The sequence below is a fragment of the Solea solea genome, chromosome 3 (genome assembly GCF_958295425.1).
Source record: "Solea solea chromosome 3, fSolSol10.1, whole genome shotgun sequence".
NCBI classification, from domain to species: domain Eukaryota; kingdom Metazoa; phylum Chordata; class Actinopteri; order Pleuronectiformes; family Soleidae; genus Solea; species Solea solea.
In genome coordinates this window covers 27041938-27056495 of record NC_081136.1, presented here as the reverse complement: position 1 = coordinate 27056495, position 14558 = coordinate 27041938, and positions in this window count along the sequence as shown.

The following is a 14558-nucleotide window of genomic DNA, read 5'->3' as shown; positions in this document are numbered from 1 at the left end:
AAGCGAGTTATAGTTTTTCATGTTTCGGTGATTTTGGGAATGCTTCCAAAATCACTGCTGGGCTTCTTACTTCAAAACTGGGCATCCGAAATGCCCCAGTTTATTTAAATCTGTTCCAAATCAACATCACGTGCCGACTCTTCTCTCTAAAGCTGCCCTCTCTGTACAGTTTCATGGGTGTTTGCATGTGTGTTTTTTATGTGTCAGGAAGTCAGTGCTATGATATGAAGAGGCCATGTAATGCTCGAGCTGAGAAAATTGTCAATTTCCTCAGTGTTCACTGTAGACAAAGCTTTTCTCTGGCCTTTCAGTCGGATCCACCGACACTTTTGAAATGAGCACAAATGCCATTTAACTCACATTATCTGTTCAGAATTTCAATCAGCAAAAACACATAATGTAAATATATGATATATAACCACGAGCCACATTATATACCCTTTGTAGAACAAAAATATTTCATTTCATGGGCTCATTTATGAATTGACAAAAAACCGACACACACAAAGGTTTGTACAGCTGTTCTTCTTAGTGCACTGACTTTCATTAATTTGGACAGCCTAAACAAAGCGTTATCACTAATATTAACCATACCTAGTTAATGCCTAACCCTAATCTTAATCTAACCACAATTCAAATCTTAAATTTAAATCTAAACAGTTCCTCAAAAATGAGGTTCTGCCTCATTATGACCAGGTTTTGGTCTCCACACCAGAAAAATACCTAAAAAGGTAACAACTTCTTTAACACACACACACACACACACTGACATGTATGATACGTCTTAATAAATATTTTGTACATCTTTGCTGATTGTTAAATTAACACAACTCTGAAGAAGTATTAGGCAAGCTCAAGATGTTTTGTTCTTAAAAATTCTACTCATTCATTTTCCAAACTTCAGCAAACTTCTAGCCTGAATGCCAGAAAGATTTCACACTGCGAGGAGATCACTTTGTAGGACGTGTCAATAATCTTACCTCCTGTTATGTACTGTATCTCCACAGATGGATCTCGCTCACAAAGCTCAGGCTTATCCACCCTCTAGTGACTGCAAACCAACATTGCAATTGCACCACGGCAATCTCCAGTTCTTTGGAGGCAGCTCTCCCTCCAGCTCACGCTGACATTCCTATGTGTATATCCTTCAGACAAACGCTAGACAAATATATCATGATGTATCCATTCACCAGCCACGCTATTCCAAGCCTGAGAAATGACAGAGAAATGCAGGAAGTCATTGGAACATAAACAAGGCACAATGGAGGAAGCAAGGGTCACGGCAGCACTTCCTGTTCCAAAACTACCTCTGTGTGTCTTCAGGCAGAACTGAGGCAGCAGCAGTGACACAGTGGAACTGCTATTATTATAATCAAGCACCTTGTGTTATACATTTACTCCATCTCATAACTCTTCTGTCCAACTTCTGTTTTAGAATAGGTTACTATTCCCTGATTTATCCTCTCTATCAGTTGTTGAGTGAAATACTGATTACAATTTGACACTGTCAATAAACACATGCTGAACTACGACTGTATTCATATTAAAAGTGTGAAGCAAAAGCTTTATATCTTTACTTTATTGGAGAAAATGGCACAAATTGTACGGGCAAAGCACAGACGTTAATTCAACCTGAAAGCATTAAGGGAAAAATAAAAGTCATTTAGGGGTTATGAAAAACCTCCATTGTCAGATGTCCAGTTGGGATTTGATTCACGTGTGGATCGCAGCATCTGGCATCATTATTATACCATATCATAATGAATTCATAATCTGGTATTACTGAAGCATTTGGTATTATTCTCAACTTCAATTACAGTAATAGGAGTGAAATGATTTTTGAAGGGTTTATTATTTTTGGGATGTAAACTATCTCATTGTCATTTTCACACGGTGGCAGCTTAGTGCCAAAACTCCATAAAATCCACTTCTCTTTTCATTTTGTTTGTAGCATGCTTCCCTAAATGACAAAAAAAAATCAAAAAAATCAAAATAAATCAGTGTGTATCTTTCATTTTCCTGTTTCTTTGCAGTCGATGCAACAGTGCAGCCCACACAATGCTTACTCTAGTCCAGTCAAATGTCTTACCAGCTTTCAGAGAAGATAGTACATCAACATTTAGGAGATGAACAGCGTACATGAGAATCATCTCAACAGACTTAGTGTAGTGTAAACAGCAACAGCATATGTATCTTAATAGTCCATCAGCAGTGGTGAAGGGAGAAAAAGCTCGTAGGGATTTAGGAGAGAGGATATGATTGCATTTATGTCCCATCAAGCAGCCTGCTGAATCCAGGGGGAAGCCTAATATATTTCTGTATTTGGTCTCCAGCTTACATCTGTCTGCTTATGGATTTATGACTTCAAAACTATTTGGGGAAAAAGACGCCTCTCGACAAAGCCAGTGACTAATGACTAAAGCCGACAGGGATGGCAGGCAAACACACACACACACGGATAGACATCGTGACAAGGCTCCATGACAAGGAACAAAGGAGAAAAAAAATCTGACACATTCTCTCTGACAGTAGGATAAAACTCACTCACCCCTCAAGCCACACGCTCACACAAACACACTCGCATAAAATGTACTTCTTTTTCTGTCTCATGCTTTTTCTCCACAAACATGCACATCATGTTTTCCTCATGTTACAATAAATATCTTCTGTCCGCATGAAGAAACAGATATATTAAAATCTCACACTAAGTATGTTCATCAATGCTAAACATGGAGGTGTGGGCAAACTTACATCTCCGTTGGAGCCAGTGACTGTGATGGATCTCTGACAGGGTTAACACAGAGAGCAGTTTGGCTCCAAACACACTTTCTGAGTCCATAAAAATGTAACGCCTCTGATTTATTTCAGTCAGAGTGTTGGATTCACAGAGTCATTTTCGACAAATCCTTCCACCTTCACCTTCTTTTAGCACCCGTGGTACCAGATAGTCAAGTATCCATTTACGTGTCACACTTAGTTTCAGAATGTACTCAGTTGTCAATAAATTCATTTTAAGCTATTATTAATTTAATGAAGACATGTGTCATTTTAAGTTGCAGAAAGAGAATCACAGTTAGGATTGGAAAGGATTTTATACACTGGATTGAGATTTGAGCAAAGATTAAGCCCAAGTTCATTTAGACATGGTAGGTTCATGGCATTAAATATGTTTTAATGTGGTAAAACGCAACACCGTACTGCACATGGAATATCGATCTGGGCAGAGAATATACACACTGCACATGTATAAGGGAGGGAGACTGATGAGGGTAATAATATGAAGCAAAAAAAAAAAATAGATAAACAGAAGGAGGTGGAAAGGTAAAGAAGATGTGGATTGGTGGTGGTGGAGGGCAGATCATGTTCGAGTGGGACGTTTAATCCCCAGAAGCCTCGTGACAGCAGCTGTTCTGTACAGAAGGGGACGAAGGGATGCTGAAAGACACACACACACACACAATTATACATATACACATACCCTTGCACACATGCTCTGTGTCACTCCGGGGAAGTGCCAAATTTTCTAACACCCTGGACGATTGCACCAACCATAAGGTAAGGGTGTGAGAATGTTGTTCGTCACTCTATTGTGGCCACTGAAGCTGTGTCATCAGCTGATTAATGAACAGAAAGACACACTTTTTTTATTAATCCATTTCATGCTGCAACACAGAAGTCCCTGGATGGTCTGGGGGAGTGAATGTTATGTCTGGTTTGTCGCTGCTGTGTGGCTACATGTGCATATATAGAGAGATCTCACTTCACTATCATCCCCCTCCTGAAAAGTCGCAGTTCGTCACTGCGTCATGCGGCAGCTGACTTCAGCCCCACTAGTTTGAGCTACACTTTTTTTTATGAAGACCAAACCTGTTGAGGTTTTGAAGTCTAGTATGTTTCCTCTCCACCGAAATAAAATTAACCTGGGGGCACAAAACTTATTTCACCCATACAATTAAGAAAATAACATGGATAAAGTTTTTTATACCGATATAATGTTTTTCAAAGAATGAGATTTTGTTGTATTTATGAAATTTAAGACCTACAAAAACAAAACTGTTGACATTTCATTGCTGTTTATACCCAACCTCTTACAAAGTGGAGAAAAACAACAACAACACAGTATTATGCAAACCTAGTCCTTCCATTGCTTGTGTAAAATGATTGAAATTAAATGTCACCCACTTTGAAATAAATAAAACAATATTTGGATTTTATGTAGTTCATTCTTGAGCCTGGCATAGGTTTTTGGAATCCAAATGTGTATATTGTGTACATATTACTTTGTTTAAGTGTTGTTAATGGCCTTTTTGTTGGGTTTGAGGAGGTTTTAAATACCACGTTTGAATCAAAATGATTTGATGTTGACATTGCATGTGACACACAGAATATTCAAACACTTGTATTTATCTCCTTGATCTCTTAACAAGAGGTGTTCACTTTGAAAGAAGAAAAAATTTTTTTTCCAAAGTTATAGGGAGCCACAGCAGAGGGAATGAGGAGCCACATGTGGCTCTAGAGCCACAGGTTGCACACCCCTGGTCTAGTGTTTGAGAATAAGTGACATCTAAAGGTGGGTTAAAGAGTTAACTCTGTACTCTGGGTTTCAGAGTACAACAAAGACTGGGTCATTCTTTTTATGTCCATGTGTTTCAACATGGACGAGTCTGTGCCCATCGCCAAAACAATCTGGTTTGTGTATTTTGTATTGTGACTGATACATTAATATAAGGCTCTTGTTTACTCTCCTGATGCTGAAAATGAATACAATAGCATTAAGGGAAATAGTGCAATTATTGGCTGAAGTTCTTTGTGATTTCTGGGATAAATAAAAAGCTGTTTTAGCCATTTACAAGTCATAAACTGGGAAACTGGAGTTCATACAACATATGAATGAAGCAAATATAAAGATTAAAAGTGGATTGAAAAGAGAAAAATGTCAGAGACGCACACAGAAATAGGTGAATGAGGAAACTAGACTCTGTCTTGCTGTACACAGTATATTTACAAGTACAAGTGCAGTTTGTCGTGCACATTTTAGTTGGATCAGGAAAAAGAATCTGCCCATGAAGAGTATAAGCAAAACAATAACTTGTGATGGTGTTGTGTGAGTTGCGTGACTCAGTGTAAAGACCACGGCTGTCTCACACTTGTAGGCAGGAATGTGGAGCACCTGGAGCAGATCTCTCTGAAGCTCTTGTTATAAGTATACGAGAGTTATGTGAAACATTTCACCTCAGTGAGTAAATTTCAAGCGATGTCGTTGCCCTTCTGCCTCGGCACCAGGAATGCTGCTAAAGTGACTTGAGATTCTGAGGAAAAACAATCACAAAACATGGCAAACCAAACAAACCAACAAACTTATTATACTCAGCCTTTTCTTTTGCTTCACCATATTTTTTTTTTAAACTGAAACGCATTATTTTTACAAGCTTTGTGCACCATGACTAATCTGTCATCGCTTGTTCCATTTAAAGGTGAGGGATTTATTGTCAGCTGAGACGTGGAGGTGAGGTCATGGCATATCAGAATGGCGCATTTTGTTGACAATAGCCATTGTTCCTGGGACCGACAGGAAGTGTCTGCATGGGACTTCCTGCAGCAGATAGAGTACTGCTGTCTGCTGGGCAGAGAGGTGTGTGTTTGTATGCTGGCTGATGTTAGCGTGCGTGTGTGTGTAACTCTGATTAATAAATGTTTTGTTTCTTTAGCTGATGTCGTGAATCTATGACGTGCAAAATTGTGCTCTTTTTTACTTGTTTTCTCTTTGATTAGTCAGAACCAACTGTAGGTAAATGGTTTGCACATAAAGAATATGGTGTTGTTTCCCCTCCTTCACTCTTAAGCTTGAGTGGGTTTTATTTTGATTTTTTTTTTAGTTGTATTCCATCTAATCTAATACATAAGAATGTATTATCAGATATTGGCAAACATGCCAAAGCCCCCTGATATGAGTAATGACTAAAACAGTAGGCTGAATAAGCTGCTACCTCCTTGATTTCTATGCTTGTACCCTTTTATTTTTCATGTTTATTTGTTTTGCACAATGAAGAATGATGTATATATCTTCATCTGCTGATGAGTAATATGATTCACGACAGAAGAGACTAAATGACCTCTGCAGTTGGGCACAGGGAAAAAATTTATATATTGGTTTTGGTTATCAGCCAAAAGTCCAGTATTGTATGTTCCTAATATATATTTTGTGTCTGGTGAATTCTTTGCCTTGTTTTTGAGAGGTTAAAACAACATGTATGAAGGCACGCATTGGTGACTTGCTCAGTAATGAGATACATTTGGCAGCGAAAGAACATTTTCTGATATAAAATGAGTTTGAACCGTATTTAAAGAGCTACCGTCTCTATTTTAATGATCTATTATCATCATTGATTTGCCAGATTGTAGGACAGAACACATCCCTGCTGCAAAAAAGATTTCACTTTGCACAAGTGAATACTGCCTGTATGTCTTATTGGCCGTCTACATGTGTTGCAAATCCATCTGCACTATAGGTACGTATTAATAATGCACCCTTAAAATGACAATTTAATCACCCTTTGTGTTGAACAGGTGAATGACAGCGACACTTAAATCATGCTTTGATCAGGGTGTAAAATATGGCCTAAGAGGAGATCATTAAGAGATCTAACAGGCGGATGCAGAGATGGTTGCTATGATTCTGATCAGGTCCATAAGCCCTGTACACAAGCTGAAAAGTTAATAGAAAAACACAATCTGCATGACAAAAAAAAAACCTTGTTGTGGCTAAAAAGTTTCCATTTAACAGCTACAATATCATAGTGTTTGATACTTTTCTGGCTGACAATGAGGCCTTCCCTATCTCTTTTATTCTCACTATCACCACCCGTAAAATCATAAGCACAATCAATTTTGATAATGCTAGGGAACAGCAGTGGAAAAATAACCATCTTGATTATTCCTTCCTCTTTTTTCTTTTTTTTTTTTGCTATTCTGTACTTTCTATGCCTTTCCAAGGTAATGGTTACAATTTTCTCTTTTCAGTCTGACTCAAGGCCTCTTTTTCTCAGTCATTGGTGAAATGTGGAGCTGTTGTTGTTTTTTTTTTTTTCTTCTGTCGTTTGGTGCGATGCTGAAAGCCTTTTGACCCGCAAAGTAGGGTTTTGTTGACAGATTGATGCTTTCACACAGTGACATTAGCTGAATCGCCGGTGTTCAGAGGCCCATGGTGCCACTCTGGAACAAATGCCCTGGAATTTTCTCAAATAATCCCCCTATGTACCTGCCTGTGTGTGGTAGAAAATGGAAAGCATCTATCTTTATATCTTTCTGTCAGTCTGTCGGCCTACCTTTTACTAATTGTTATCTTTAGCAAAGGGGACAGAGGGATGGAGGTGCAGTAACCTTTGACGTGAGCTGCAAACGCGAGGTACAGATGAATACAGGGTGGAGACAGGAGATTTCGCAATGACAGCTGTTTTATTAACACTTGGGGACATGGCATTACACAATGACAGCAAAGTTAGAGAAGAAGAATCAGGAGGGGGACTGTTGAGAATAATGATATGTTACATTTACAACCACAAAAGTCCAGATTGGTAAACTTGCCAAGATGTTGTTGCCGCAAAAGCATTCCATCCTTGACACATGAGACTTTAGATACAAAACACAGCCTCACCAAGAGGAATTCAGAATTCAGCCATTGTTTATTATGCTGTATAACTTCAAAGACATGTGAACAGCTGTAAACCACAACACGTATCACCTTATAAAGTTTTAAAAGCCTTTGTGTTAGTTGCTAGTTTTAAAGTACCATTCATTCAGAGTTTGGAGTCTGAGTAGACATTTTGTGACAAAAAAGATGTCTGACTCTTTAACGTGCCAAATGTAATAAGTCCTCCAGTATGTTCACCAAGTAGTTGCTAATTTTGTCAAGGTTCTGTTTGGTGTTGGATAGGGTCGGAGCATTTCACCACAAACAACCTTCTGCTATGTTGCTGAGAGTCAACAACATCAATTAAGTTGTAGGAGACGTATTTTATTTGAATTGTAAATGAACAGTGTTGTGACATTTAGCTTGTAAGTGTGCAGCCCAAGCACACAGCACATCATCTGCTTTTTCAGTGATTCCGCACATTTGATTTCACAGAGATTTTTATTTTTTATTTTTAAGATGGATGCACTTCCTGACACGACCCTCCCATTTATCCAGGCTTGGGACCGGCACTCGGAGTACACTGGATGTGACCCTCCCCATGGCTGGGGTCAATTTAGAGTGTCCAATTATCCTTAAATTTGGGATACACTGACATGACAGAGAGGAATCAGAGACATAGACAATAGTCTTGCCCTGTCAGACAGTTTAAGAGCTGCAGTTAAATATTCCTTCATAAAAATGCCCACCTGTGTGTGTTGAAATACTTTGCTTGATGGCATACTATATTTGACATACTGTATTTGTACTCTGTTATTGATTTGGACATGTTCAGGTCAAAGTGCATTAAGAAATGTATAAACGTTTTGTTTGATAGGCATTTAAACAGCGATCATCTCTATTTTAATGATCTATGCACATTAGTAGTTGATTTGCCTGCTAGTTGGACAAAAGCATGCAGCAAAAATGGTTTCACTTTGCACTTGAGAAGACTGCTTTTATGTCTCATAGGCAGTCTACATTGTAAATGTCCTCATCATCAGACTGTCAGGTTTTACATTTAATTTATTTCATGCACTTTTCCTTTCTCCATATGCTGATAGCTTTTCTTTGCCTCTAAAGCTGATGACATTCAGTCTGATATGATGACGAGTGAAGGTTATGTGTTCCCTCATTTTGCACTCATTCATAATCACTAGTTTTGGCGTTTTTTAAACCTTAGAGGTGTGAAATGTCAGAAGTGAAACAGGATCAAAACAACATGGACACAATGAAACTGCATCATCAGTATGTCATTACAGTACAAAGTAGTGAGGGCACAGAGTTGTGTTTTGAGTTTTCTGACTGCAGCCAGAGCAGCCAGACTAATGTTTTCTTTACGTACACATGCAAGGTATTGTCAAGCCTCGCTGGCAGTCAGTCACAGCTGAGGGGAGTTCACAGGGTCCAAGACCTGCACCGCCAACCAACCCCCCTCTGCCCAAACATGCACGCATGCACGCACACACACACACACAACCTTGTCAAAGGACCCTTTGTGTGCTGTTGTTTTTTCAGGGGGAATACGCTCTTTATTCCTCTCTGGGGAATATAAAGCAGCGATCACCCAATAGCATACACGGAGAAATTCAGTCAAGCCCGCCACACACACACACACACACACACACACACCTATGCTGTACAACAACAATAGTACATACTATATGCTTCAACACACATCTGTGTTTGATTTGTATGCTTGCGTGTAAATTATCACACTTCCGTGCACATTTAGAGACAGGAACAAAAGCAAACACACACGCACAGACACGCACACACGCACAAAAGCAGGTCAATGTGTTTCTCTGTATCGTACATTCATACTTGGCAAGTGGGTGATGGCTCTTGTTGTTTAAGTGACCTGCAGGAGAAGTTATGTGTGCTTAATTTATACGTCAGGAAACACAGCTCAGACACACACCCCCCCCCCCCCCCCCCCCACCCCCTTCACCCACACACACACACACACACACATACAACACATGCACACCATCTACAAGACTGAACCTTCTAGGATAGAGAGAACAAGACGCTTTTTATGTACATCTCTCTCTCTCTCTCTCTCTCTCTCTCTCTCTCTCTCTCTCTCTCAGTGTGTGTGTGTGTGTGTGGGGCATCCGTTGAGTGCTGTGCTCTCAAGGGATTGCGAACACAGCTGAGAGTAAATGGCAATTACCGTGTTCAACTGTTTTATCCACGCTCAGAAGCAACTATACATTTCCAATTGCACAGAACATCATTAAAAAACACTTAAACACACACACACCAATACAGAGGCACATGCACGTACACACACACACACACACACACACAAACACGTCACGCCTGTCACATCGTCATTTACTCAACTATGATAGAGTGATACAAATACCGACAGACATATTTCAATATTCTGCTGGAGCATTTTATGATATCTGATTAGCAAATGATGGGAGAGGCTATCTCTTTCACACACACACACACACACACACACACACACACAGGATGGTCATGGACCTCTGATGATTTGTGAAGCCTGCTCAGTCAAGGAGGAAGGGAAATTATCATGTTACCTGCAAGGCTGCAGTTTCAAAAACTCACTCACAGGCATTAGATGACGAATAGTCAATCGTAAATCATCAAAAATACAAAATATAAATATATAGAATGAAGTGTAAAAAAGGAAGGAAGAAAGAGGGAAAAGTTTGCAACGGAGGCTGAGAGAAGTAGAGGCAGTGGCTACGTCTTCACTTTCCCCCTCAAGTAAAAAGCATTTATGGATTCTATAGCCATGCAGGTCTCAAACTGACAAATAATGACACAGAGGGCAACACTTTCAATTGAGGATAATTATAAGAGCAAATCAATCATTAAAAAAAGGTTTCTGTTTGTTTGTGACTAAATAATGGGATATTTTTGAACATAAATGTTTGAGGGTTTTTAATATTCCTGTGTACAAACACTCACGATGTACTGCTGTTTGTTGTGTTTATGATGTGTATGAAACGACTGGATGTGAAATTTGAGAAGAAGACAGCGAGGGAGAGCAAACAGACAGAGGAGCGAGGAAAGGTACCTTCCCTCCACCTTAATGTGAGCTGGCATTTGACAGGAATGTGTCAGACTTGTGTGAGTAATGAGAGAGAATGACTCTGTTTGTGTGTGTGTGTGTGTGTGTGTGTCTGTGTGTGTGTGTGTGTGTGTGTAGCTGCTGATGTGGTAGTATGTGTGTTGTTACTCCGCAGACAGACAGACAGTTGTTCCTGGGCCAGTTGGCTGCCATGATCATTGGGCAGAAACACTAAAGTGGTCAGCGTGAACTGGGTGGCACTGTGTATTAGCATGCATGTATACACATATTATACGTGCATGTGTGTGTGTGTGCGTGTGTGTGTGTGTGACTCACTCCCACCTGCAGGGGAGACAGAGCAGTGCCAGCCGCCCGGGCCTGGAGAACATTACTCACCGTCAGGACAGACGTCTCCTTTTGATACACACACACACACATGCACGCACACACAACATACATACAAACATCCAGCACTACTGAATAATAAAATGTCCTGTATTTCAAGACAGAATGTGCCCATCTAAATTGGGACTGAAACTCAGATTTATCCTTTTTTGTTTGTTTTATTATTTTTTTTTTTTGCAGTGCACATGACAATAGAATTGTTGTAATCGTTTATCTAGTATCTGAAAGAAAAGGAAAAACAACAAGTAATTGTACTGCAGTTCAATTGCATTAAAAATCAATTTGTTTATAATAATTAAAAAAAATGCATTTTAGGTTAAGCTATTTTGTACAATTTTATAATAAATTCTTAGGGTGAAGAAGGTAAGGACAACAATTATTGGTAGATGTGGTGGTAAAAAAAAAAAAGATGCTTTACTATTTATAATCAAAGTTTGGATTATCAAGATGAGCATAAAATTCACATTCACTCTGTTACAAACACAGATGGTCTCTCTTTTTTACCTGGCAAATCTGTCATCGACCAATCTCTGCCTGTACAAGAGATGCACTCTGATTGATTTATTTAGCTTCAGAACATATGCTTACACCAGTGAGTGAACTCACTCTCCCGTATTCTGAGTTTGAATGGTCAAAGTTATTATTTTTTTAATAAATCACATTTGAATTTAGTATCCTTTAATAATAAAGAAAAAAAAAATGGACCAAAAACAATACAATGCTGGATTACAAGCATACGACCATCAGGGAAATGAGGTATAATAACAGATGTGGTTAATTCAGTGTGAAGAGAAAACCCGAGCAGCAAAATGGCTGATTTTCAAAACGAGACTTCAAACACTGTGTGACAGCAGAGCATCTCCATTACAACACGGATGAGAAATAAAACAGCTTTTACCACAAAGCAAATCAGGCTTTGGTGCTGAAGCTGAAACTGTGTGAGTGACACTGATCTCTCTGTGCTGTGCTGTATGTGTGTGTGTGTGTCTGATCACCATCCATCCATCTATCCATCCGTCCATCCATTTACTCTAAGCTCTTAAGCAGTGCTGCTGTTTAAAAAAAAAAAGTCCACTAAAACTCTGAGCCAAGAGCGATAACATGAGAGGCAGGAGGATAATGTTGATGTAATGTCAGACGCACACAAATGACACCCAGTGTTGCGCTCGTGTTAACAAAACCCATCACGTCTGTCTGAAGTTATGTGCTAATCTGCTCTTAATCACAAGCTCTTATTTACAAAAAATATATATTATTTTTTTTTATTTATGCAGCAGAGGGGGAGGTATGAGGAATGAGGCAGAGGAGGATGATGGTGATAGTGGTGATGGTGATGATGATTTTGTGATTAAATGATGCCATCGTTGTGTTGGTGGATTAGGACCGGCATGGAAATAGATTAGTTATGCAGAGGTTTTTCATCATGATTGGCATGTCTCCAAAAACTCACTCCACACACTCCCTCTTTCTTCATTCCCTCCATCTAACTACCCCTCTCTGAAGCAGGGCAGGCGTTCGGGGCTGTTGTTTGTTGGCAACTAGCACCACCTGCTGGCGAGCAAAGACATGCCATCGCTAGTTCCCCTTACTGTCCTACACACCGTCTTCACTTCAGTTTAAATTGAGAGAAGGATTGTGCTTATTCTCCCTCTTGGTGTCCATGGATTAAAACATTTTACTCAGATTTAAGATTTAACCGTCAGCAGCATACATTAATTCATCCTTCACCCGAAAGAATCACAGCTTCTGTCTGAGAGTCCTTCCTGTTAAAAGGTTTTTCTCACCGCTGATGCCTTGTACCTTGCTCATTGTGTGAATTGTTGGGTTTCTCTTCTCTCTCTCTCATATTGTAAAGGTTTCTGCGTTACTATGTACAGTGCCTTGAGATAATGTGTGTTGTGAATAGGCGCTATTCAAATAAAATTGAATTGAATCGAATGAATTACTCAATGCAATCCTATACATCTGTCTACTTCCATCTAATTCAAGGATGGGATTAATTATGCATTCAGGTAAGATAACACAGTATATGGCCTTAAAGCCATTAAAGAGTCCTTAATTTGTTTCTGAATCACACTTGTTATGTCATGTGCCAGGTGTTGCTCGGGTCTATCTGTGCATGTTTTTTTAATGTGTAAACCCCTAAACTCCTTTCTTTTTACGGATGAAAACCAGTGAACATTGGTATCTGTTATTGTTATTTGCTGACCAGGAAGTGAGGAGAATAATGAGAATAACAACTAAGACAAGAATGTGTTTTTCTAGAAATCCATTTAGCAGCATAATAGAATATCAGTGGGAAAGTGGAAAGCACCATGTCAAAGCACAGAATGAGTTTCATAGACACGTATACGTTCATCTTAGTAACTACTGGGCTGCATGTTGGAGCAATGGTTAGCCCCAGCTACTGTGGGGTTTGATCCAAGCATTCAGTTATTGTGACCAGACAATTTAATGAGATTCTACTTTAATCCTCAACATTTCAGCACTTGCCTTGATTGGGGTTGGAGATGTCGTCATAAGCCATAATACACATCCTGAGTTGTGTACCGTGGCCTCATTGGGTTTCTCAACCAATGAGGCAGGTCTACCCCAGTGGAGTAGACCTGGGTTTATGTGTTACGGTGAAAAAGTGGTCATTTAGCGGCCCATATACTGTATCCTGTCACTTCAGCTACAGCCACTGACTGCTTTTCTCAGTGACAGTGGTTAGGGTCTTTAATTGATGTCAACACAGCACCTACAGTATACCTATAGTATAGTACAGTACCCTCATCAACTGGATGAGCTTACTGATTAGCATACCGTAGCTTTTTTCTTTCATGTACCTCATTAATTGAATCCTCCAACAGGATTATCAGCTCAATAATGAAGACACACATAGTATAAAGATAGTATTCTGGATCACTAGTTCTGTTCTGTCTGATGTTGTTTTATTTGTGCTGTTAAGACTCAATGACTCAGTGACATGATTGTTCACCAGCAGAACCCTTGAGGACGGCAGCAGTCATTGGTTCACAGACAGACAGACAGACAGTAGAGCTACATCTGTCCATCCTGTGGTTACATTGCACAGTCTCTTCAGTGATGTATTTCTCTTTGTACGATTGATGCACATGAGTTTGCATCGCACTGACAGACGTCTTTGGTGTGAACTCACATTTGGCATTAGAATGCAAAGTTAAACATGTTGTGTTGTTGTTGTTTTTGTTTTGTTGTAGGTTTGACTTTTCCTCAGAGAGAAAGTGTGGAGTTTTTGGAAGTGACACCAACTACACCGCCCCTCTAAATCAGTGATCAGCAGCATCTTCTTCCTCATATCATTATGGGAGAAAAACAGAACACACATACATATAACACTCGCACAAAACACACACACACATGGTTTGACTCTAATTGGGCAACCTTAAGCCACTGATATCATCTGCTGTGGTG